Source organism: Grammomys surdaster, unplaced genomic scaffold (assembly GCF_004785775.1).
Source record: "Grammomys surdaster isolate TR1022 unplaced genomic scaffold, NIH_TR_1.0 269, whole genome shotgun sequence".
Lineage (NCBI taxonomy): Eukaryota > Metazoa > Chordata > Mammalia > Rodentia > Muridae > Grammomys > Grammomys surdaster.
Genome location: NW_021604710.1, coordinates 4,067,326 through 4,091,393, shown reverse-complemented (window position 1 = coordinate 4,091,393; position 24,068 = coordinate 4,067,326). Strand labels below are relative to the sequence as shown.

Genomic DNA, 24,068 nt, shown 5'->3' with positions numbered 1-24,068 from the left:
ATTCTCGTCTTTCCCACTTTCCAGGTTTAATGAGCCGTGGGAACTACGTCTCTGTCACAGTGATCACGTTAACTCCACCATAGCTGAGCAGACATTCCCAAATACAAAATGTGCCCACTGTGTGCCTATTCAATTTTATATTGTAATTTTAGTGGGAAAGTAGCATTTACCTTTAATGACATTTTATTAGACATCAGAATAAAGTGTTATTTGCTAGATTATAACTTAATGTAATTTTATTTCACGGGCACTGAAATAAGAGAAATAATCTTTCAAAGCTACGCTATGTGCACAAGACCTCTTCCTACTCATATGATTAGAAAAAAAAATGAAATAAAAGTTGGCTTTGCCTGAAAAATTTATACCTCAAGTTGTGTGGCATTTTCTTAGCAGTAACAGTTGATTTATGCAGCTGTGAACAAAGACTGGACACAATATAGAAATATGCCCCATTGCTCTTTAATTTACATTTCAATAGTTCATCATATAACACAACCCACAAAATGATTCCCTATTTACTATTAGTAAGAACCCCTTTTCTTTTCAATAATATAGCAATATAATTGCAAATATTAGAAATGTAAAGCTTCAGATAATTTAAGAACAAGTATAAAATTACTTCAGCCTTAAAAATCTTAAGTTTTCATTTAACTTTAGGCCCAAGCAATTGATTGGTCATCTTTGTCCAGATGTTGACCTTCCATTAGCTTTTGGAAGCTTCACATCTATTACTTATTGCAGTTTCTTTATCACTTTTCTTCGGGTCTTCATTTAATTTTTACCATGTCGATTTTCTGGTCCATGGTGATTTTAATAAAAGTCCTACCTTTGTACGTTCATTAAGCTTGTCTTACTTCAACTACTGAGTAAAGCACGGGAAATACAATTAAGAACATGACCACTCTGTGTTAAACATGTCCATGGTCCCTTTGTGAGGCATAGTAATATTGGTTAAAATAAAAAAAATTAGAGACTCTAACTTGTTATCACATGTTCAGAAGGCATTATTGGTCCTCAGTACAAATTGTGTAATTTGCAATCTTCATTACAAATCTATTCACTATTTATTATCACCTGCTTTCCAGAAAAGGAAAAAAATAATGGCTGGCTATTATTGAATGAATACCAAGTGGCAGGATTTTATGCAGAACTTTATGTGTATTGCAGTGCTTTATCTATTTCACAGTCCTCTGAGATAGTATTCCTATTATGTTCCCATTAAGTGTGAGGCAATTAGCTTAAACTACCCCCAGTTACTCAGCTAGAGACAGGGATATAGGTGATTGCAAAGTCCATGCACTGGTTGCTATGCTATGATGAGTCTAACTCTTAGATTAATACTGGATTTATCTGATTTACATCACCAGAACAATGAATGTTCTTCCAAGACTGCTTATTTTCATTATTGTTTGCAATTGATTGCTCATACCTATAGCAATACTGTCTGCAGGTGGTAGCTTAGTCTTACTTGAGGCCAAATTAGAAGGCAGGAGAGTTTACATCTGCTAAATTCCTTCCAGGAAATAGAATAAGTATAATTTCAAGTCCCAATGGAATACAGTCTTAAAACACAACCAAGAATGCTCTCAGGACACTGTCAATTGCAATAGTCTTGTGTGCTTACATTTCCTTTGAAAATCCAGAGGAAAAATGTTTGTAAGTTCATTAATGTTAAGCCTGTTCTTCAGCAAAAGAATTGCACCAGAGAGGTAAGAGATTGATCCATAGAATATTTTAGCTTTTTGTGCTCTTCTAAACACTGTTCAGACATGATATAAAAATGAATTCTCTGTATAAATATACAATTTAGAATCCTTAGAATGAGGGATTATTACTCACCTATCATGATTTATTCACTGATATTTTTCAAGAAAGCCAGCCCATGTGGAATGTTAAAAAGACACAATGACAGATACATTGGCCAGGAAAGCATGTAAGCTGACTGAAGATCTTCTCTTTTTCCTCCTCTCTTCTTCAGCCTTAACCCAGTCTTTTTCTAAGATCTAGAGACCATCTGCTTTGACCTCCCTTCTCCTCTCTCATCTCCACCTGACAATTCACACTCCTCCAACCTTCCTTCCCACCACTGATTCCATTATTTGACCTTCCACCACCAGCAGGCATCCATGGGAACCCAACAGCCATACCTGTGAAAGAGGCAATTAGGCTAGCTAGCAGGTATGCAAGCTCTAGATCTTCACTTTCCCTCCTCCCTTCCATATCCAATCCCACAGTATCATCCCTACCTCTATAGCAGACTACATGTTTTGGTCTCCCCTCACTTTCTGCTCTAACTTTCAAGATACTAAGGAGAAACTGGTGGAACACCCTGTTTCTCTTCCTTCTGTGGACCACCCTTCATGGTACCTTCCTAGCCAATCCCATTCTTAAGTGTCAGATCACAATACCCAGAGCTGCATTTTTATCCAGAACCTTCAATTGACGTACCCATCAGGGTACCAGAAGAATTTTTTACTAATGAACACATGGCCACCACACCCTCCTAAGAACTAGAAAAGGCAACAGAAACCTAGAAACCAAAGACCTACCCAATAAAGACAGGACCAGGTGTCAATACTTCAAATTACAATCGTTCCAAACCAAATGTTTAGATGTAAACCACAAGGAACAATCAATAACAGCCACAGAAATGTCTCCACTAGAGCTAGCAATACTAGGATGGTAGTCCCTGAATATTCAGCAATATAGCTGAAGCAGAAGAAAAAGGCCTTGAGTCTTTATGAATATGACAGAGGTTATCAAGAAGAAAATGAACAAATCCCTTAAGAAAACACAAAGAAAAAGAAAGAAAATTAATAAAACAGTTTAAGAGCTGTAAGTATAAATAGAATCAATTAAAAAAAAACAAACTGTGGGAAATGAGGAAATGAAAACTGTAAGAACAAAGCTCACCAACTGAATACAGGAGATGGAAGAGAGAATCTCAGGCACTGAAGACTGGAAAGAAGAAATGAATACATCCATCAAAAAAAGGGTAAATCTAAAAATATAATGGCAAAGAACATGGAGAAAATATAGACACCATAAAAAGACCAAATCTAAGAATAATATAAATAGAGGAAGAAGAAGAAACAGAAACACAGGTCAAAGGCAAAAGTTATTTTTCAACAAAATCACAGAAAAAAATTCTAACAATAAAAACAAAACAAAATGAAACAACAAACAAACAAACAACAACAAATCAGATTCCTAAAAAAGTAGAAGCAGCACACAGAAACAGACTGGAACAAAAACAAAATTATCCTCAGCAAATAATAATCAAAATATTAAACATACAGAATGGAGAAAGAATACTAAAAGCTGCAAGGGAAAAGACCAATTAACATATAAATGCAGACCTATTAGAATTACACATGAATTTTCAGTGAAGACTTTAAAAGCCAGAATGGTCTGGAGAGATGTGTTGTAGACTCTAAGAAACCACAGATGCCAGCCAAGACTATCATATTCAAATTTTCAAGCAAATGGTCAAAAAAAAAAAAAAACAAGCTGGACTAGCCATTCAAATATCCAATAAAATAGACCTTCAACAAAAACTTATCAAGAGATGGGGAAGAACACTTCATACTCATCAAAGGAAAAATCCACCAAGATGAACTATCAATTCTGAACATCTATGCCCCAAATGCAAGGGCACCCACATTTGTAAAAGAAATGTTGTTAAAGCTCAAAACATATTGAACCTCACGTAATAAGAGTGGGAGACTTCAATACCCCACTCTCACCAACGGTCAGATCATGGAAACAGGAACTAAAGAGAGAAACAATGGAACTAATAGAAGTTATTAGCCAAAAGGATGTAATAAATATCTACAGAATATTTCACCGTAAAACAAAAAAAAAAGTATACCTTCTTCTCAGGATCTCATGATACCATCTCCAAGACTGACCATATAATTGAACACAAAACAAGCCTCAACCAATACAAGAAGATGGAGAAAATCCCAAGCATCCTATCAGATCACTACAACTAAGGCTAGTCTTCAATAACAGCAAAAACAATGGAAAGCTCACATACACATGGAAACTGAATAACTCTCTATTCAATGCTAACTTGGTCAGGGAAGAAATACAGAAAGAAATTGAAGACTTTCTAGAATTTAACGAAAATGAAGACACACCATACCCAAACTTATGGGACACAATGAAAGTAGTACTAAGAGGAAATTTCATAGCACTAAGTGCCTTCATAAAGAAATTGGAGAGATGATACACTATCAACTTAACAGCACATCTGAAAGCTCTAGAACAATAAAAGAAAACATACCCAAGAGGAGTAGATGGCTGGACATAATCAAATTCAGGGCTGGAATCAACCAATTAGAAACAAGGAGAACAATATAAAGAACAACAAAATTAAGCGTCAGTTCTTTGAAAAAATCAATAAGAGAGATTAACCTCTGAGCCAAACTAACTAAAGGGCACAGAGATATCCAAATTAACAAAATCAGAAACTAAAAGGAAGACATAACAACAGAAACAGAAGAAATTAAAAAAAACTTCAATGTTAAGATACAATCCATGGAACATCAGAGTTTAACATTAAGCGAGAGAAGCAGAAATACATTTCTAGAGAAAGGAAATAGAATAGATGATTATTGATGTATGGGTCCCTGCCCAGATTGGGAATATTAGGTAGAAAGAGAGAAATAGTAGGCAGATAATGGAGAGCATGTAGGGAGAGATAGATACATTAAGCGCCTTTTGGAGAATAGTATAGAAACCTAACCTAAAGAGGAAGTCTCCTAAATATATACATATTAAGGAAATCTAAATGACTATCTCCAAACAACAGGGAGACTAAGACTTAATTGACCACCTCTATCCACCAAATGAAGCTTCCATTACTGGAATTGGGTTACATCTCATTAAGACGTTGGCTATGACAACTGCAAAAACAAAAGGTTATTACCATGACTATAGGTGGCTTTCCAAATTCTTATGGCAAGGCCCTCTTTCTGAAGACAACAGCCACACAACACATTGAACATGAGGAGATTGAGCTGGTGCCTACATAAAGTCTTCAACTCCACTTGCTATCATCTTTTTTTGGTAAAAGAAAATACTCTGCATGCTACCAAAGGAGCAAAGTAAACATACACCAACTCACTATGATCTATGATAATGTTTTGTCTGCAGTGGTAGCATAAAGCATGTGGGAATAATCAACCAATATCTCATATGACTGAAGATGGAACCCATATCTAATACTGCTTGGATGAACTAGACTAGACAGAAACTTGAGATTAGATAGCCCTCTTGGGTAAGGCAAAATAAAGTAACTTCCACTGACATTTTTCTATACTCATAGATTAGTGCCTTGTTCAGCCATCAAAACAGAAGTGAGTGCTACATCCTTTAGCAAATAGGAACAGGTAGAAAGATCCATAGCCAGAAATTATCACAGAATGAAAGGCCTTGGAATGCTTATCCATAAATTGGATATCTACAACAAATCCCACTCCTCAGGCTTTAGGAAGCCCTACACAATAGGAGGTAGATAGAATATAAGAAGCAGATGGGATGAAAGACCCTAAGAAAACAAGGCCCTTTAAATCAACATGATTCATGCACATATGAACTCAGAGAGAGTAATGCAGAATGTAACAGAAGAGATCCTAAAACTAAGATGAGAAGTAGACATATGCCCCCATCCCTAACTCAGAAGCAGTCTCCAGTTGATAACCACTTGCAAATACAATTTTAGTTTCATCTAAGGGAGTCTCATTGGGGAAATCAACTACTCTCAAGCTTAGGCTGCATGCCCAGCAGTAGGTGGCCAACAGAAAATTAAGTCAAATGGTAACTTTGGAGGTTCTTTGTCTCATAATATAATGGCAGGCTTTTTTAATTTTTAATTTTTTTGTTGGTTTTCATTTCCATTTTATTTTATTTATGGATTTATTTCTTTTCTCTTTTTATGCTATAGATCCTTTTGGTATTCCTGGGTGTGAGAATGAGTGGGTCTCTGTTTCTCGAGCTATCTCTTGGGTTCTTCTTCTTCTGCTGCTGCTGCTGCCGCTCCTGCTGCTGCTACAACTGTTACTACTTTTTGTCCACTTCTGTTCTGTTAATTTTTTAATTCTAATTAATTTATTACTATCCATTAGAGGCCTGTTTGTTTATTAATAAGAGGCAGGACAGGAGTGGTTCTGAATGAGATGAAAGGTGGGAAAAACTTGAGGGGTAGATGGAGGAAAACTATAATCAGGATGTGAGGGAAAATCATTTTTAATAAAAGAGAAAATAAAGTCTTAAAAATCCATAATGACAGACATTTCAAAATTATAATCATTAACAAATTAATGGAATACAAATTTTCTAAATATACATGTGACCACAATGGAATTTCTAAATATATAAAGGGAATTTATTGGATCAGAATGGAGGGTAATGCCTTATAATTATAGTAGAACTTAAATGTAGTACTTTCTATAGGCGAATCCATCCTCAGAGGAAATCAATTTGGAAACATTGACTTAACTAATTCTCTAGATCAATTGGAACCAACTGACACACAGAACAACCATCCACAACCAAAGAATACAATTCTTGTTCAATATGCTCTATGTAATTTTCAGATTAGATCTCATGTTGGCAATGAAACAAGTCTTAACAATAAAAAAATTAGTGAAATCTCTTCAAAATATTTTTCTTTCTTAAATATATACAGAGTTATCACTACCAGGAAAAGGTTACGAAAAGCTGAAGTATGTGGAAATCACACAGGATGCTCTTACATAATCAGTAGTCAGTAAGAAATATTACCTAATAAAAATGATTAGAAGCATTATGGACCAAATTATATGAGATACTATAAAAGCAGCTCTATGAAAGAAGATTATGGCAATGAAGTACATTCAAAAACAAAACAAAACAACAACAACAAAACTTTTAGGTTTTTAAACTAATATACCACACATCAAAGCAGTTTTCAATAGAAAAAATACTATCACAACAAAAATAAACGAACTATAACAGAGACATATAGAAAATATAGATCATCAAATTAATAATCTGTCTGAAAAATGAACAAAGTTAATTACCTTTTGATTTCAGTAAGTAAAATTACTCAAATAAATGAAGGCATAAATTAATAAGTCAATACTATAATGGATACAAGAGAACTACCAATATCCTAAGAAACTACTACAAGAATGATTGTATGTCATCACATTTATTAATCCAAAAGAAGTGGATAAACTCGTTAACAAATGCAACTTAACAAGGCAGGATCATGAAGAAACATAAAATGTTAGCTAGATAATTATTTATTGATGAAATTGAGCCGTTAATTAAATGCATGTTATACAAAAAAGCCAAGGGCCTAATGGTTTCACTGCTGAACTCTTACAAATATTTTAAGTACTAACCCAATTTCTTCCAGTTTTTCTCAACTGTTAGAAATGAGGATATTTTCAACATCATTTATGAGGCCATCATTATTCTAATTCTAAATTCAGAAGTTAAAAGGGTTCATATTTATAGTGAACACAGATGTAAAACTGTCCACTAAGCAAACCAAATTCAACAGCACATTAAAAATATCATTCGTGATCAAGTGGGACTCACCCCTGTGATGCGAAAACAGTTTCAATGCATATAAATCAATAAATATGGTATTTCAAAGTAACAAAATAGTTTAAAGTATGTGATTATTAAAATTGATAAAGGTAAAACTTTAACAACATTTAATATATCAAAAATTCACATTACAATAGGTGTAGAGGGAATAAGACTCGATACCATGAAGGTCCTAGATGGCAAATTCACAATCAGAACCATCATTAGCATATATAAGCTGAAAACTTCTGCATTTAGCCATAATAGTCAGTAAGGCACAGAAATAAGAATGAAGCCCAAATAGGAAAGGAGGAAGTCAAATTGTCCCTATCTATAGATAATATTAGCTTCTATGAAGAAACCCTAAGTATTTTACCTTAAAAACTACTAGAATGAACAAATATGAATTCAGTAAACTATAGCATATAAAATCAAGTGTTGTATAGTTATGTCCTCTAAATTGAAACATACCCTCCTAGGGGGAAGAGAGGCTCCTTAGATTCAGAAATTAAACAGACATACAATTCTTAGGAACTATATGAAACTTAAAAGTTTCAGGAAGATCCTAGAAATTGCAAGACTCAATGTCACCATCCTGGGGTTAATGTAAGCATTAACAATTGCTGAAAAGATGATACTTCCCAATTAACAAGTAATGATGGAATCCCCAGGGGATATAGCTCTCATGAGTTGTTACCCATGCTTATAGGGGATTTTCTAAGAGACAGATGCTTTCCATTCATCCTTGCTTCCATAAGAAAATCTTCAACCATACTCCTGGGAATATTTCTTCCATCCATTTTTGGTGCCATAGCTGGAGTGAGCATATATTTGTATACCTCTTCTAAGAAATTCACACAGTACAAGAATTGAAAAATATAATATTTATAAAGAAGAAGAGAAATTTGATTTCAGCGATTAAAAATTCTAATTCATAATAACTACAAAAATTTGAGAATAAATTTACCCACCGTAGATAATTATTCCAAAATGAAAGTTATGTGTTATATTAAAGCTTTTATTTTTGACTTTCCTTCCTGTGGAACCAGAACTTCAGCATTTTTTGCTACCTCAGCTACAACTGTATTGCTACAGCCAATAACATCCATTCGCCTATTAAATTTCTTCTTACAGTCTTGTCTCACTGAAGTGCATGCAAACTAAGTATTCTAATCATGATTTGAATTGTACCACTCCTTAGAGAGAAATAGAAAAAAATGACAAAAAAATAAATATCCAGTGATTCTGGGTTATGCAGAGAATAAATAAAAATTCCCATTATAATTTAGGGAGCCATAGGCGGCCTTGAAATCCAAGTCTCACTTCTTATTTTACAGTTATGATGACCTCTTGATGATCACACTATCCAAACACCTATGATCCCTTGACTCAAGATGTATCAATTCATCACTTCAATGACTGCCATTCTTCTCAGACATGATAATGACTCTGGACATGATAACTACACATTCTTGGCAATACATTTTTCAAAGCTTAGAGATAGAGGATCTGCATAGAAAGATTACTAATTGGAGCTTAAAATGCTTAATTATTGGCAAAGTCACGAGACAAGGGATTATCGACTTATGTGGTATAAATTTTTGTGGTTTTATCACTTCTTTCTTTTCTTAATCTTCTTTTTTATAAATATATACTTCAACCAGAAGGTTCAAATGATAGCTGTTGAATTAAAGTGATAAAAGATAAAAAAGACACTTAACAGCACAGTTATTTTTATAATTTATGTTTATATCCATATGGAGTATATCTTATTATGTGAACCTAGCAAAAAGTGTTCAGAGTTAAAATCTTTCAAATAGTTTGTAATCCAGAAACATTGTCAATTATATATAAAGAATTACAATTCTACACATACATACATACATACAACACATGGTTCTTATTTCTTCAAACATGAGTTCCTGGGGGCTCTGATGCCTTCTTTGGCTCTGGATATATAGCACACATATGGTGTGGATAAACTAATACAGGTGCACACTCACATACAATACTCATTGTAGAGATTTAAAGTTTTACTAATCCTTTAAAAAGAGTCATTGATCATGTTTTAACTTAATTGAAGGAATTATAAAAGTAGCTTTGTTCTTCATTTTCTCTTTCTTTTCAACATACATTCATAGGAAAACTCAGATGTCAACAATGACACATATACACATGTATACATTATATACATTATACACACACATACACACATGCATACACATATACACATACATATACATGCTTAATATGACCTATATCAAAGTAAATGCATGCATGCTTTTAATGACTTTAATAAATATTACTCGTAAAGCTTTAGATTACAAAAGAGGTAAATTTTATCTTCACAATGATAACTGGTCCCACTCTTCTGTTCAAGTTTGAGTGTGAATCATATTCTGTGTAAAACAATTTAAACACTTAAATTGGTTTAATAACAGATCCTGTGCTGCCGCAAGCATCAGTGCTATAAGCCTATATCCAAAGTAGTTGAAAATAAAAACTCGTAAACTGAGGGAGGAGGGACCTTATTTATGGTAAAGTAAAGGATAATTTCAAATATGTTAAAGTAAAATGTTAATGTATTTATTTTGGCTTTCTTTGTTCTTTCAGAAATTTGAATTACTTGAGCGCTTTTTCCCCCTTTGAAGCTAGCTAGATATGAAAAATATCATAAGAAGCCCTGTTCAAAAGGCAACAATTTACCTACTAGGTCAGGTGGAACTGTGGACCTGGCACAGTGTTGGTATACTCAGCTTTTTTCTTTGTAGTCATATTAACAATCTGAGAGGTCATAAATCAAGTATCATGAAGAAAAGAAGTGTCAAGGTGTCTAAAAAGATTGCTGTTTTTACAAGGGTTCTGAGATTCTGCTAAAGGCAAGGCAATTGCATCCTTAGACCTCTTGCTTGGCTGCTGAATAGAGAGTCATTTCTAACTGTTTTCTTCAGTGGAAGAGAAAGAAGTGAAGAAAGAGTGGACTTTCAAATGCCTCTTTTGTTATTTATGTATTGTTCACAGATAGGTGGAAGACAATTTTGAATTTGCGGTGGATACATTTGCTATATTGAATTCTGCATCTGCTAGTTACAGTGGTGAACAAATGGATAAGGAATGGATCCCCCAAGAGGAAAATGAGTCACATAGAAGAATTCAAACCGAATTCCTAGTTTGAAATTCTGAGCTATACTATAGCAAGTAACAGAACTGTAGACTAGGACTTGATAAAAACTACAAATGATATTCTGTGCAGAAGACAGAAAAATGATTTTTTCCACTCACTTGGACCTGAGTTTATAGTTGATGGATTTTGTCTTTGAGACAATAACATATATTTGATATTTTTCTTGTATTATTTACTATAAATATTTAGGGAAGTAGATGCATTTCAAAAGTATATTTTCTAGCAATTTTGGAAGTTTCATCTCCCTTGTGGATGTGGCTAACCTGGAGTGAAAGGATTCTAAAACTAGGTCTTCTGGTAGTGAGAATGAATGTATGGATTTATCTTCAGTTATAATTTCAAATATCAGTGCATTGCGAGTTTTCTGGGGTTTCTACTGTATAACCCTCAAGTTTATATAAAAATAAGCCCTATAAGTATTTCTGAATTGTGAAAAAGACAAGAAATTGAACATAGAAAATATAAATGAGTACATTTCTAACGTGAGAAAATCATGACCTAGCGAAGAAACAAAAAAACAAAACTCACAAGACTAGCACTTCAGATGTAAAAGTGTGGTTTAGAAGATGAATTGGAAAAATAATTTTATGTGGAAAATAAAAGAAAAATAAAACAACCCTTGAAGCAAGAACAATTTAACCTTTCAAGGAACAAGGCACAATCAATAAGAAATGCGATGAGAGCCGAGAGCTGGCATGCAGTGATTTGTTTCTGCTTTCAATATGGCAGCAGAATGCGGTTTGCTAAGCATGTAGTTTATGTGTAATAGTGTGGCATTCTGGACATGAAAGTCTTTTAACTATACACAATAGCTATGATATCTTCAACATCATATCTTTTTGCACCTAGGTTTTAGCTCCATATCTGTGTCACAGCCATGTTTTCTAAGATAAAATAAACCAAACAGACAGAGAAAAGCAGGTCTGCGGAAGGTTCAATAGCATTTCCCTGACTGCAAATAAATTGCTTCCCCTTAATAGAAATAAAGAAACCAAGAGGTAGGTCCTGAAAAGAAAGACTTCAAAATATCCATTCTTTAGATAGCACAGATCTAAGCAAGTGACTCTCACTATTCTCATCTCTTCTATGAGAAATGCTTTTGTCATATCACTAAGCAATATTTTCACAGAACTTAATGTGTAGCATTGTCTTATTTTACATACGCTTCACCGACAATTTTGCATTTGGTTTGCCTGACATATAACTTTTGTCTTGAAGTTTCTTAAATACTTCTGTCCTTGATGTTATGGTAGTGTTTGGTAACCATGAAGGTTCATTGTCATCTTGTAGGAGACATTTGTTTAATTTAAGGCTCTGTGAACATGTCACAGCCTCCCTCTTTATCCAGTATTAGGCAGTGCCTGGAAATTAATAGCTGTTACTTCATAGTCCTCTCTTCCCAGTATTTAACTTGAATTAATTATATGTTAAATGTGAACAATATTTATATTTTGAAATATTAAATTATTTTTTTAAAAAAGTGCTTTATATTCTCTTTAGACTGGTAAGTGGAAATGTATTTTTCTGTTCAAAATTTAGAAAATATGGAAGAATTAAGTGATGAGAAAAACTTTTATAAAAAGCTTATTACTCTGAACTTCCACTTCTTAAATTTTCACATATAAAAATATTGTATCGACAGTTCATATAATATAATGGGTATAATTGTATGCCAGGGCATTAAAGAGAATAGAAAATTTAACCACTTAAGGTTTTTAACAACAAGGTTTCCTATGGAAGCTATATCACTCTGTGGAAATATTGGAACTTAGGTGAATAGCAGTGAGTGAACAGAAACTACCCACAGTTGTAAATTTCCACTAATAAGCCAAATAGAGAAAACAAGAGGAGTGAGATTAGTCAACATAACAGGCAGTGGAAAGCACAAAGAGTTGTAATAGGTTTAGAAGATCAGAAAAAGCTTTAGGTATGAAAGGTCTGCTTTGAGTCAGAGGACTGGGTGATAAAGGGCAAAAGCTGATGTCTGTTTGCACTGTTGAGCCCTGCTAAAGCTAACCAGAGCAGGAAATGAAGGCCATAGGATCCCTTGAAAGTCAAGTATAAGTGAGGCTGGAACCAATGAAAAATGGTTGAAATTCTCTACAAGAAATGTTAACCCCACATTCCCTGTACCATTCAGCTGAACAGGAGCCACCTCAGTCCCATAGTAGATATCCATATCCATAGTAGATATCTGGAGACTGCCATTATGGAAGAAAAGCCACACTGGAACACAGACAATCAACTTTGCATTCATATGAACATACACTGGACGGTTCTACAAAGAAATAGCATATTCTAAAGGGAAACTGGTGTCTCCAATCCTTGGCTTAGAATATCTAAATGATACACCAGAAGGAAATGAGATTTTTCCAATTCCTTCTCAGGACATTCATTCAGGATATTCCCAGGAATATCATGCTTGATACAAGAAAAGGCTTGAAGCATGGTGTCAGCTTTTTTTATAGGAACTGGCCTACCAAAAGAGACTTCATACAGTTCTGACTTGTGAAGGAGACTGTAGGATTGACAATAATGGAATGATAATGGGAAACATTGTACTCTGACCTAGATTGCTCAATTATAAATGCACTTTTCATCTTATTTAAATTTGACTCCTAAAGATAGGCTTGGAGAGTCAGTGGACCTCTTTGTGACTATTCCCATTGCTAGTCCATTGAATGATTCTCATGTTTCTGCTTTTCACTACTACTTGCTTCTTTAATTGGCCTATTGAGAATGGGTGGTAGAACCTAGATTGGTTGGGTTGTCAGGGCTGAGGCTCAACCCCCAGAACTCCAGTAAAATACCTCGAAAAATGAAGAGGCAGTTTGTAAGTGATAACCTCCAGAGCATCCAGTTGAGGCACTGAGTTGAGAAACAGGACTTGTAGATGTAAATCACCTGACGATGATTGATCTGTCATTTAAAAATCTATAGTGTGCTATCTTAATAATGGAAGTGTGTGTGCTTCCATGCTGTCCGTGAGCAATAATTTACTTTAGTACAAATAAGACAAAATGTTATTTTAAATTAAAATCTGTCAGATATACTGCTTGGGGAATTAAAAAATTTTTGTGGGGAAGATACCACAATTCATATTAATTTTCAGAAATTAGAGTGTTTATAACTCTGTTTATTCTATTACAACATGATCACATGCCTATTTGAAAAAGGATGTCTACCAGAATAGGTCTTTTTTTTTTCCGCAAATATAGTCTACAACACTGAGAATAAAAAAAAAAAAAAAACAATTTTCTGTAGTATAATTGAACAAGTGTGAAACTTTTCCTGCCTCAAGGTTATTATCCATACATCCTTGATGCTATCAAAGCACATAACTAAGTCTCAAAGGTGAACTCTGCCCTTTTCTATAAACAGAGTTAGAAATTAAAGTTCTGATGACATGGAGAGTATAACAATCTGCTTGAGATGTGTAGCAAGTGACTTACAAGGTTGCCCTTGATCTTATAAGTAATGAGTGAGGATGTACCTCATGCTCTAGTGTCAACAGTTCCTTTGTGCCAAAAGTTTCAAGAAGTTCTTTCAGTGAAATGTGACCTCTAGGGTTCAAGAATAATTTTCAAGGCTAAATTAAAGTTATTTATGATTCATGTTACTTCTGTATTTATTAACCAGTAGATGTTCAAACATGAATTACTCTACTTTGATAAGATTTCCTTGAACAATATAAGCAATGAGTGCATACTGCCATTTGATGCAGACAGTGCTTTGTTTTAGAAAGAGTTCATTCATAGCTATGTTAAGAGGGAGGTGAAATTTTTCTTCATATATTTTGTATTATCCAAACTGTAACAGAAGCAGTTTAAATATTTTGGATTTTAAAAGACTATACGGTTACACAAAATTTACTATGAAAATATACTGAGCAGAAACTATTAAGAAATCCATCAACATATAGAAGAGCTCAGTTCATCCAGTTCACAACTGTTGCCACAAGAAACAAGCTCTCACCTCAAAGGTAGTAAGAGGTTGATTTAAAGCAAATAACATGAGGGAGTACTACTCAAGAACATGGATCTATGCTACCCCAGACTCTAAGCTGGAAGCAGTTTTTATGGAGTTTTATAGAAGCAGAACAAACTGGAAGCAGTTTTTATGCAGAACAAACAAAGTCGTACATCAAGGCTATTTAAAAATGAACACAAACACATTGGTGGTTTTGTTTTGCATCAGAGAAGCAGGGTAGAGCCAGGAAGAGGTTCCTCCAATGTGATCTGATAGAATTCTTAGACTTTTGATTGGTAGACGATAGGATTTGGTTAATAAACACCAAAAGGTATTTATCTGTTTATCAGGATATTAGTTCTGACTCAACGGTGAGCTCTTCTTGCAGGGTTTCTTAGCCTGAAAAAATTTTAATTATGCTTTCAAACCTGAAACATCTCAAACTCTCTATAATCATTGAAGTTTTAGTCAGACCATCAGCTTTTCAAACACAGTCTGGTTCCAGGAATTTTTCATTTACACACTTTACATACATGTTGAGTATCAGTCTATGATGTGTCAGATACAGTGGTATGTGTTCACTAGTCTTCCACCTCTGAAGCCACATGGATGGGAAAGACCATCATAAAAGGATAGTGTCAGAGATGAACTCAGAATTACAAATGAATAAAAAGGAGTAAACCTCTCTTTTAACCACTGCTCTCATGGCAGAAGACATATGGGGAAGCTATGGTCCACACTTTCTTTATTTTCTGGACCTTATCCTTTATATTTACTTTCTATGAATTTTCCTACCAGAAACAATGGCCACAACAGTATGTCATCTATTTTAAGGTTTCTGTTATGTTTATTACCTTGTTCATAATGATTTCCATTTTGTATCTTGTATGTGTGCATGTGTGTTTAGACATGGTGTTATTATATACCCAGAGGTAGTTTTTCTACCCAAGATACCCAGTCATAAACTTATTAGCATATGATATAGGTTTTTGTTCCTTCTAGTGTCCTTCTCTCCAAAGCTCTTGAAAGTATTTCTTACCAGACAAATGTATGTCCCATTGATTAACACAACAAACGTCTTTAACCTCAAGATCTAGTGAACAGGAGTTCATTATATCCTCTAAGGCTTTGATCTTCTATGTAAACACAAAATCCCTCCTTCCCTGTAGTAGAGCGTGCACATCAGTGAGTTACATGATTCTCCTCAGGACACATCACTGGAATCCAGTGTATATTATTGACCTAATTGCAGGAATGGTTCTTGCCATAATAAAGGCAGCATGTTACAGCAGAATGTGTTTGTCTTTGCAAAGAGGTATATACTCCATTTGATTTATGCACATCCCTACAACATGGTATGATAATGAGGAAAACTTTGGCACTTGATATGAAATGCCTCAGCTTTATCATAACAAGGCTGACATTTGAGTCTTGTCTGTCTCTGTTTTTATTACCTTATCCCTTGGAAACACAGCAAATGCTACTGTCTTTGCCATACAGGGGTCTTCATGGCCTTATCCAAACTCTCCATTCCATCAGTTACAGTTTCTCTTTGCACTTCACAGTTCAGACATTTTCAGACTGAAATTTTGCCCCTCTCCTCAGAAGGAAAACAGAAAACAGATGTATACTTCCATATGTCTCCCTTCCTACAAGAGAACGTCATAATCATTCCCCATCGTTCCTTCTGCCACCTGATCTTCTTCTCAAGTTGGTACTACCCATCATATCTTCTGACCTAAGCTGTCTCCTTTGGTAAAGACAGCAGTATGGGAAAGACCATACAAAGTAAAACAAATGTCTACTCCTGGGAGCAGGTGACTTCAGTCCTAAAAATTCTTGAGACACAGATCCAGCTTTTGGCTTTTGGCTGGTTCCTTCTCTGCTTAAAAGTGTGACTTGTACATTTTACTCAGATGAATAATGACAATAACACTTATAATAAAATTAGATTAACCTTCCTGTAATGAAGAAAAGCAGGAAGATAGGGAGGTGGAAGATAAGAAGGAGGAAAAGAGAAAAACACACACAAGATACACACACAGACATACACACAGAGACACAAAGAGAGATAGAGAGTAATTCAAAATCCTTTCTTTTCCCTTCTTCCCACTTAGTACTCTAAGTAGGTTGCTGCATAAAAACCTGTCAAGGAACTGTTTTATTTCTAAAGTCCTTATAATTGGCTATGACTAGTTCCTTTCCCTCTCCACATAAAAGATGGTAGACTACTTAAATAATTAATAAAATTTAGCTTCTTAAGCTACTTAAGTTATTAATCTGTCAAATTCAGTCCATATCTCTTAGAAACATATTATAATGATTTTAACTTTTAATTTATCATAGTATATTATTTATTTAAAGTAATGATATTTTATAACATATAAAGATTATTATTATATATTTTAGAAGAGCTAAATCAAAAAAAGAAACCTATTTTAGGTTCATATGTGTATTAATTTTCTACCATTTTAAACTTAAAAATAGATAACAGATTTTTGATGGTTTTTAATGCATGTAACTGTGACCTGGCATTTGAATTGTAATGTATTTTTTTTTTTAGCAAATCTACATCTACTTTCAAAACTAGAAAAATTTATTCATCTTTATTATTTTTAGGGAATATCATAAAATGTGTTTCAATCATACTCGCCTCTTTTCTTCAGTCATTTCAAAGCCACAACCAGGCACAGGTCTCATGTGATCTCAAAATTCTAGTGTGAAGAAATATTGGCACAAGGCTCCACTCATTGCTAAGCAGCTCTTAGCACCTGATAACTGATGGGAACGTTTAAGTCTGTGTCCTTTAAGGATGTGGCTCCTGATTGATCACGCTTTGGGAGAAAGCCACTCATCAAAGAGTAGATGGGCATCACTAACTGTACTTACTGACATTTTAAAAACAAACAGGTAAACAAAAGGACTAAAATAGTTTTACACACTTATATTTTATAGCATAGATACTTATTAATTATACTCTCATACATATATATATATATGTATATGTATATGTATATGTATATGTATATGTATATGTATATATATGTATTTTTCTATTATAGCAAGACATGTGAGGGTGAGAAAGTAGTGCACTGAACAATTAGCACACTGAAATTTCTGCATCAAGTGGAATTTAAGAAGCAGTATTTGTGATGATGTGCCCAGGGTTATGGAGACCATGATGGTAACATAACCCCCAGGGGGTCTTATACTTCATCCCAGGAGAGCCTAGAGACACAAGGAAAAGGCTAAAAAGCTGGCAAAAGCAAACATAAAAGTCACATTGCTTTAAAGACTCCATAACTGGGAAGCCTTTCTGTAGGGACTCTCTTTCCTTTCCTAATACGTTGTTATCTTTTTCTAGGCAGAAACCAACTGAAATGGGGGTAGGGCACAACAACCTGTTCATGATGAGCAAAGAATGAGTAGGAAGCAGGCATTGAGGGAAGATGAAAAAATCCAGACAAGACTACATACTCTTCTTGCAACAGAGTGTATTTTGGACTCTATAGTGAATAGTACCCTGGTGGCTGAGATGATGCTGTGAGTAGTCCAATCAGACAGCTCAAACTTGTGTGTCTTTCTTGAAGCAGAGTTTGAAGAGAAAAAGCTGTATTTTTCGAGATGTCCCTACATTGGTGGCTTCTTTTGTATCAATCATGTGGGGATTCCTTTGAACTTGGTGGCATGGTAAAAATATAGGTTGGCCTGTCATCTAGCTATTGGAGTGTGTGTTAGACAAAGTGCAACACTCGTTTGCACAGCTTGCTGTTCACTGTGGAAGCTACAGCACCCACCACAATACAGGCATACCTGATAGTTTGGGAAGACCTTATTTCAAGGTCAGCTTAATTCACTTTTCTGTCAGTTGAACAGTTACATTTCTTGATAAACTAATTTTCCCCCGACAGTAAGTTCAGTAGTTGCTGTTGTCTGCAACCAAGACTCTCAGATGTGCAGAACTTTGAAAGAGTTGAGAAAGGTTTTTCATTCTGACAAGGGCTGACAGAAGCTTCTCATCACTTTCAACCTTCTGTGCAGCTCTCATTTTGACACTCACCTTCTCTGCAAGCAGGAAATCAAGTTCTATTTATATACTTGAAGGGAAAATTGTGAGCCATTAATCTATCCATTTATTTCAATGTAGATATATACATTGTTTCCAGAAAAAGATCTCTAAGTGAATATAATAAGTATATATATTATTTTATTGTCTGTTCTAAATAGGCAAATTTTAAACTGGGTGGGTATTCTATTCTTATAGTCAAGCCTAAAACTGTTCAAGAATCATCTTTGAGACTTATTCACCAGAATTTTTAGGAAAACTTGAAGATCCAGGGGAATAAGTGAAACATGACATAATTATCATAAAACTTACTTCCTGGTTATTCTTTTACTCTTGCATATAATCACAATTAATTAATGTGTCACCATTTAACCTTAGTTTTCCTAGTCTTTTTCAAATACTTGTATTTGAGATAATTTATAAGATAATTTTTATTGAGGTTTAAAAAATGCAAACACAAATATACAGAAATGGATACACATGAATGCATATAGGCAAACTCATGCATATACACATGCAAACACCCTCCATACCTACATAAAAAATTACAAGTTAGATTATAAATTTGTTTTAATAATTGTGATAGATCAATAAACCAGTAAAATATGAGTTTCAGTCTCCAGAATAGAAAATGATATGTTTATTTCCTAATTATTATCACATTACTTTTCCATATTTAATAAAACTGCTAACATCAAAGCACTTCAAGGAAAATTATGAAGCTATCTCTATGAAGCCCTTACCCTGACAATTTCCAGATGCAGTAACTCTGTTCATGGAACATCTTATGTTGACTAGTTATCAGGAACATCACAAATCTATCACATTTTAAAAGTACTTTCTGAAGCAAGGCATCGTGTTGCAATTCCTTGCCTACCTCTTAACCAAAGAATCAAAGACTCAGTGTCTTAAGACTCTAAGCCTCCAGCCAGAAATAGCAAAACCAATCTGTTGTACACTTGGACTGCTCCATATCCATCATGATCAATGTGTTAGAGTGTGAGAAGAAGTTCTGACAATCAGCTCTCTGGGAGATGGCAACTTGCAAAGGGCAAGAGCCTGTGTAGAAAAGAGAGAGCCAGTAAGACCTGTGCCTCAGATGGCCACATCAGTGGATCCTTCTGTGAAAATACTGTAATGCAAAGCTACTGTAGAGTTATTAGACTGGATCCAGCTCATCTCCTTTTTCCTCCAAGTTTGTCAGTAATGGAAAATGAAAGTTAGAAGACGGGACCAGGAGTAGGGGAATGTACTATCCTGGAAGTTCATGGAGATTTGTCTGTACTTAAAGGGATATTAGAATCATCTGCAGGTATTGTCACTACAAGAACTCTATATTCAATCCCTAGAGTTATCATCAGTAGTTCATGGGTGGTGCCTATAATGTAATTGGTGCTGGATGGTATTGACGTTATTGGAAATGGTACCACACATCAAACACTAGTATAACCTCTGAGAGGGTCCAGTGCTCAATGATGGAGAGATATAGTCATCAAATTAGTGAATTAATTTTCTGATTGAGTATAGGAGTGAAAGTGATAGATAAATTTAATATTAATAGGAAAATGTAATGTTAACAAAACATAGTGAAATAAAGAGCAGACAAAGCCACAAAAATATGAATGGGATTTTTTTCTATTGTTTTGCTGTGGTTGTTTTTTATTAGAAAGTGTGTGGGTGGGTGTGTGAGTGTGTGTACTATATATGCATATGTATGTTCTTATTATGGCCATTTAATTTAAAGATATATTTAAGGGTTCAATGGGTTAGCTTGCTGTCAATCCTTAAAACCTATATTTAATTCCTAGAACACATAGGGTAGGAAGAGAGAATCTATTCCCACATGTTCTCCTCTGATACCTATAAAAATGCTATGGCATATATACATCTGAACACATATACCACCCCTTACACACACACACACAAACACACACACTGCACACCCTGTAAATAAATGCAAAACATTTAAAGATGTGTTATCACCAAATGTGTTGGTTTATGACCATAATAACTCTGAAAAATAAAAAGCCAGGAGGGTGACAATGAGTTTAGGTCTACCTCGTGAACATGGTGAGTCTGGATATAGTTTAAGGTACAGTTTTAACACAATGATGAGCACTTATTTTATTGATTACGTCAGACAGAAAGAATACAGAGAATTAATTCTCATTTGTTCCCCACAGAGACCAGTCAATTGTAAGGAAGTGCATTCTGATATGGTAAAGTTGTTGTACTGTACATTTCAATGTTCCTTGCATGGTAAACATTTTATAAAAGCAAGGAGAACAAAAGTCAGAGTTCCTGGCACTTCTGAGCTAGCAGTAGAGTCTGCTGGTCCTCACATTTATGTAACCTGATGCACCAGACCCTTTGCTAAGTATCTTCTCTTTAAACCCTCACAAGCACCACATGAAAGAAGCAATTTTATTATTCTAATTATTCAGAGGTGAACTTAGCTTTTGAGATTAAGCAGCTTCCTCCAGATCAGAGGGATGGAAAGTGTCAGAGTAGGAATTCAAGCACTGATTTGTACAACTTCAAAGTCCTTTTGACATCATGTATGCTTACTAAAAAATGATTGAAAGCATTTTCCTATGCTGTCAAGCACACATTCCTGTGATTTCTAATGTAGCAGTACGTTTCAAAAAATTCAATATTTTTGTATTGCTTAGCTTTTTTACAATCGTTTACTACAGGAAAAATATCAGGCACATTTTAATGACCTACACAACAAGTTATGCATAGTGGCAATCAGAATAGTTAATATCTTCTAGGCTATCCATCAAAACCGTGCACCTCTCTCTCTCTCTCTCTCTCTCTCTATATATATATATATATATATATATATATATATATATATTCATTCTAAAAATATAAAATAAAGTAAAATAAAAGTTTACCAGTTCCAGCCACTTGCAGAATGTGGAATTATTACATCTTGAGGATAGCAATATAATAAATATTGAATCAAGAGCATCTGAAAGTAAGTACAAGCTGAAGGAAGACATCATGCTTTGCTTATCATTGTAGAAAATCTAATTTCAAGAGAAGCTGAGCTCAGACCTAAGCCCTTTTCTCCCGATCAGCACAATGACATCTCATGTCACTTGATTTGTCTACTTCTAATTTCTTATTAGTTAGATGTGGGAGGTGGAGTAAAAGAATGTATGTATGTGTGTATGTATGTATGTATGCTGTCTCCTATAGCTTTGTATTTGAAAAGAAATTGATTGGTAAATGTAGCAGGATATTTTTTCCCGCAAGCTGGGAGAAGCTAAGTTGGGAGGAGCAAGGAGAGGAAGAGGAGGAGTGAGGAGAGGAAGAGGAAGAGGAAAGGGGAGGAGCAAGGGAGAGAGAGAGGTAGGAGGATGGAGAACCACGCTTGGACTGAGAGCAGTACTGGGTAACAAATTACATATAGGTTAGTTAATTGGTTAACATTTCTAATTGTGTGAACATCTTGTTAATTGAGCATTACCAAACATATAAAGCTTTTGGTTAATCATTAAGCATTAGAATCTAATTCCTACTGGGTACCTCGTGGACGCCTGGATATTCTGGGCTCAGCCCAGTCTTGTGGAGACAGTGTGTAAGATTGACAGAGCCAGTGTCTTGTCTAGTGGATGGCAGGGCCGGTGTTACTGACCCCCTAAACTGGTGGCCTGAGCCGAGCAGCATGCCACTGCCACTCGTGACCTCAGTTCTACACTAGTCGGTAACATGGTGGCTCTGTAACACAAGGAGATTGAGTGCTGCCATTTTAATTATGTCCCTCAACAGGTTAACATATAAATAACAATAACCCTATGCATTGTTCTAGGTAGGAAACAAGAGACAGGTGATCACTCAGAAATTGAGCTGGATGTGATCTATCAACATGTTCAGCATATGGAGAGCTTTTAGTCTATTTCATAAAAGGGTCAGTTAATTGGTTACTCCAGTAAGCTAGTGTGTGAATCTGTAAAGATTTATATAATGTTAACAATTTTGTGCCAAAGGAAATCTAAAATGTCTGAATTTGGAAAGCTGCTGCTCTTTTTCTCATTAAGTATTTCTTTTGAACATGGCATTATCATGTCATACATCACCAGAGAGATGTGCTCTTTAAAACTTATCTTTAAAGCTTATTGGTTCCAGGGCTCTATTTTATTTCATTTCTTATATTTACCTCAAGTTTTAAAAAACACTCTTAATTATATTTTAAAATGAAAATATTGTTCTCCTGTGAGAAGATGAGAAGAATAAAATCTTTTTACTGCAACAATACTGAGCAACTAGAAGTCCTTATGTCAAGGAAAATAAGCCAGACACCAGCAGCTCATGACTTCACTCATAGGTGCAACATAAAATCACTGATGTCATAAAGATGGGGCACATAATTACTATAGGCTCTAGAGAAGAGATCTAAAAAAGGGATCCACACTGGTTTACAGGTATAACATTACAGCTAGATAAAAGCAAAAATGCTTCATGAGCGGCTGCATAGTGAAATAACTGTAAGGAAGCTTAGTGAATTCTGAATCAGAATACTTTTAGAAGTCTGGTTTTAGTGAGTCATACATTTCTAAAAGGTAGTGGGGAGGATTTTATAAAGTTGTGACAGAAAGAAATGATAAATATTCAAGGTGATAAACATGTTTAACCTGATTTATACATTACAATGTATATATCTGCCAAACACTAGATAGCACACATCAACATGTATAATTTTTATCTTTCTGCGTTATTTAAAAATACATTCAGCTTTAAAAATACATTAAGCTTTTAAAATATAATTAAAAGTATTTCTAAAAACTTAAGGTAAATGTAAGAAATGAAGTAAAAGTGAACCCTGGCACTAGTAAGTATTAAAGATACTCATAGGAAAAATTCTAAAATATGAATTCAAAGTGAAATAAAACTTAATAACCCTAATAAAGTTTCTTCTCGTGATAATAAATATAGCAGGATTAACAGTTTTAGTCTACTATATTTCTACCTTCTAAGAACACTGCCATATACTTTTTCTATTACAGCGTGGTGACATGCACAAATATACAACCTTATTATTATGTATATTTGTAAATAAAAAAATTGGAGAGGGAACTTGTTTAACTTATGGATTAGAAGCAATAGAATGACATTTGCAGAGATCATTGTGGTTTGGCCTGCTGTTCACTTCTTGGAAGCACCTGTCAAAGGAACATCTGCACACTAATAGTTTATTTTAGGAAAATTTAAATCATCCTTATGCTGACTAACACAGCCATATTCCAAATATGTGCA

General features: G+C 34.6%; 1 protein-coding gene across 1 annotated transcript in view; it reads right to left on the bottom strand.

Moving 5' to 3' along the window:
- Cntnap2 (contactin associated protein like 2) overlaps positions 1-24,068 on the bottom strand; it is a 1,581,993-nt gene that overhangs the window by 898,093 nt on the left and 659,832 nt on the right. The window lies entirely within an intron of this gene.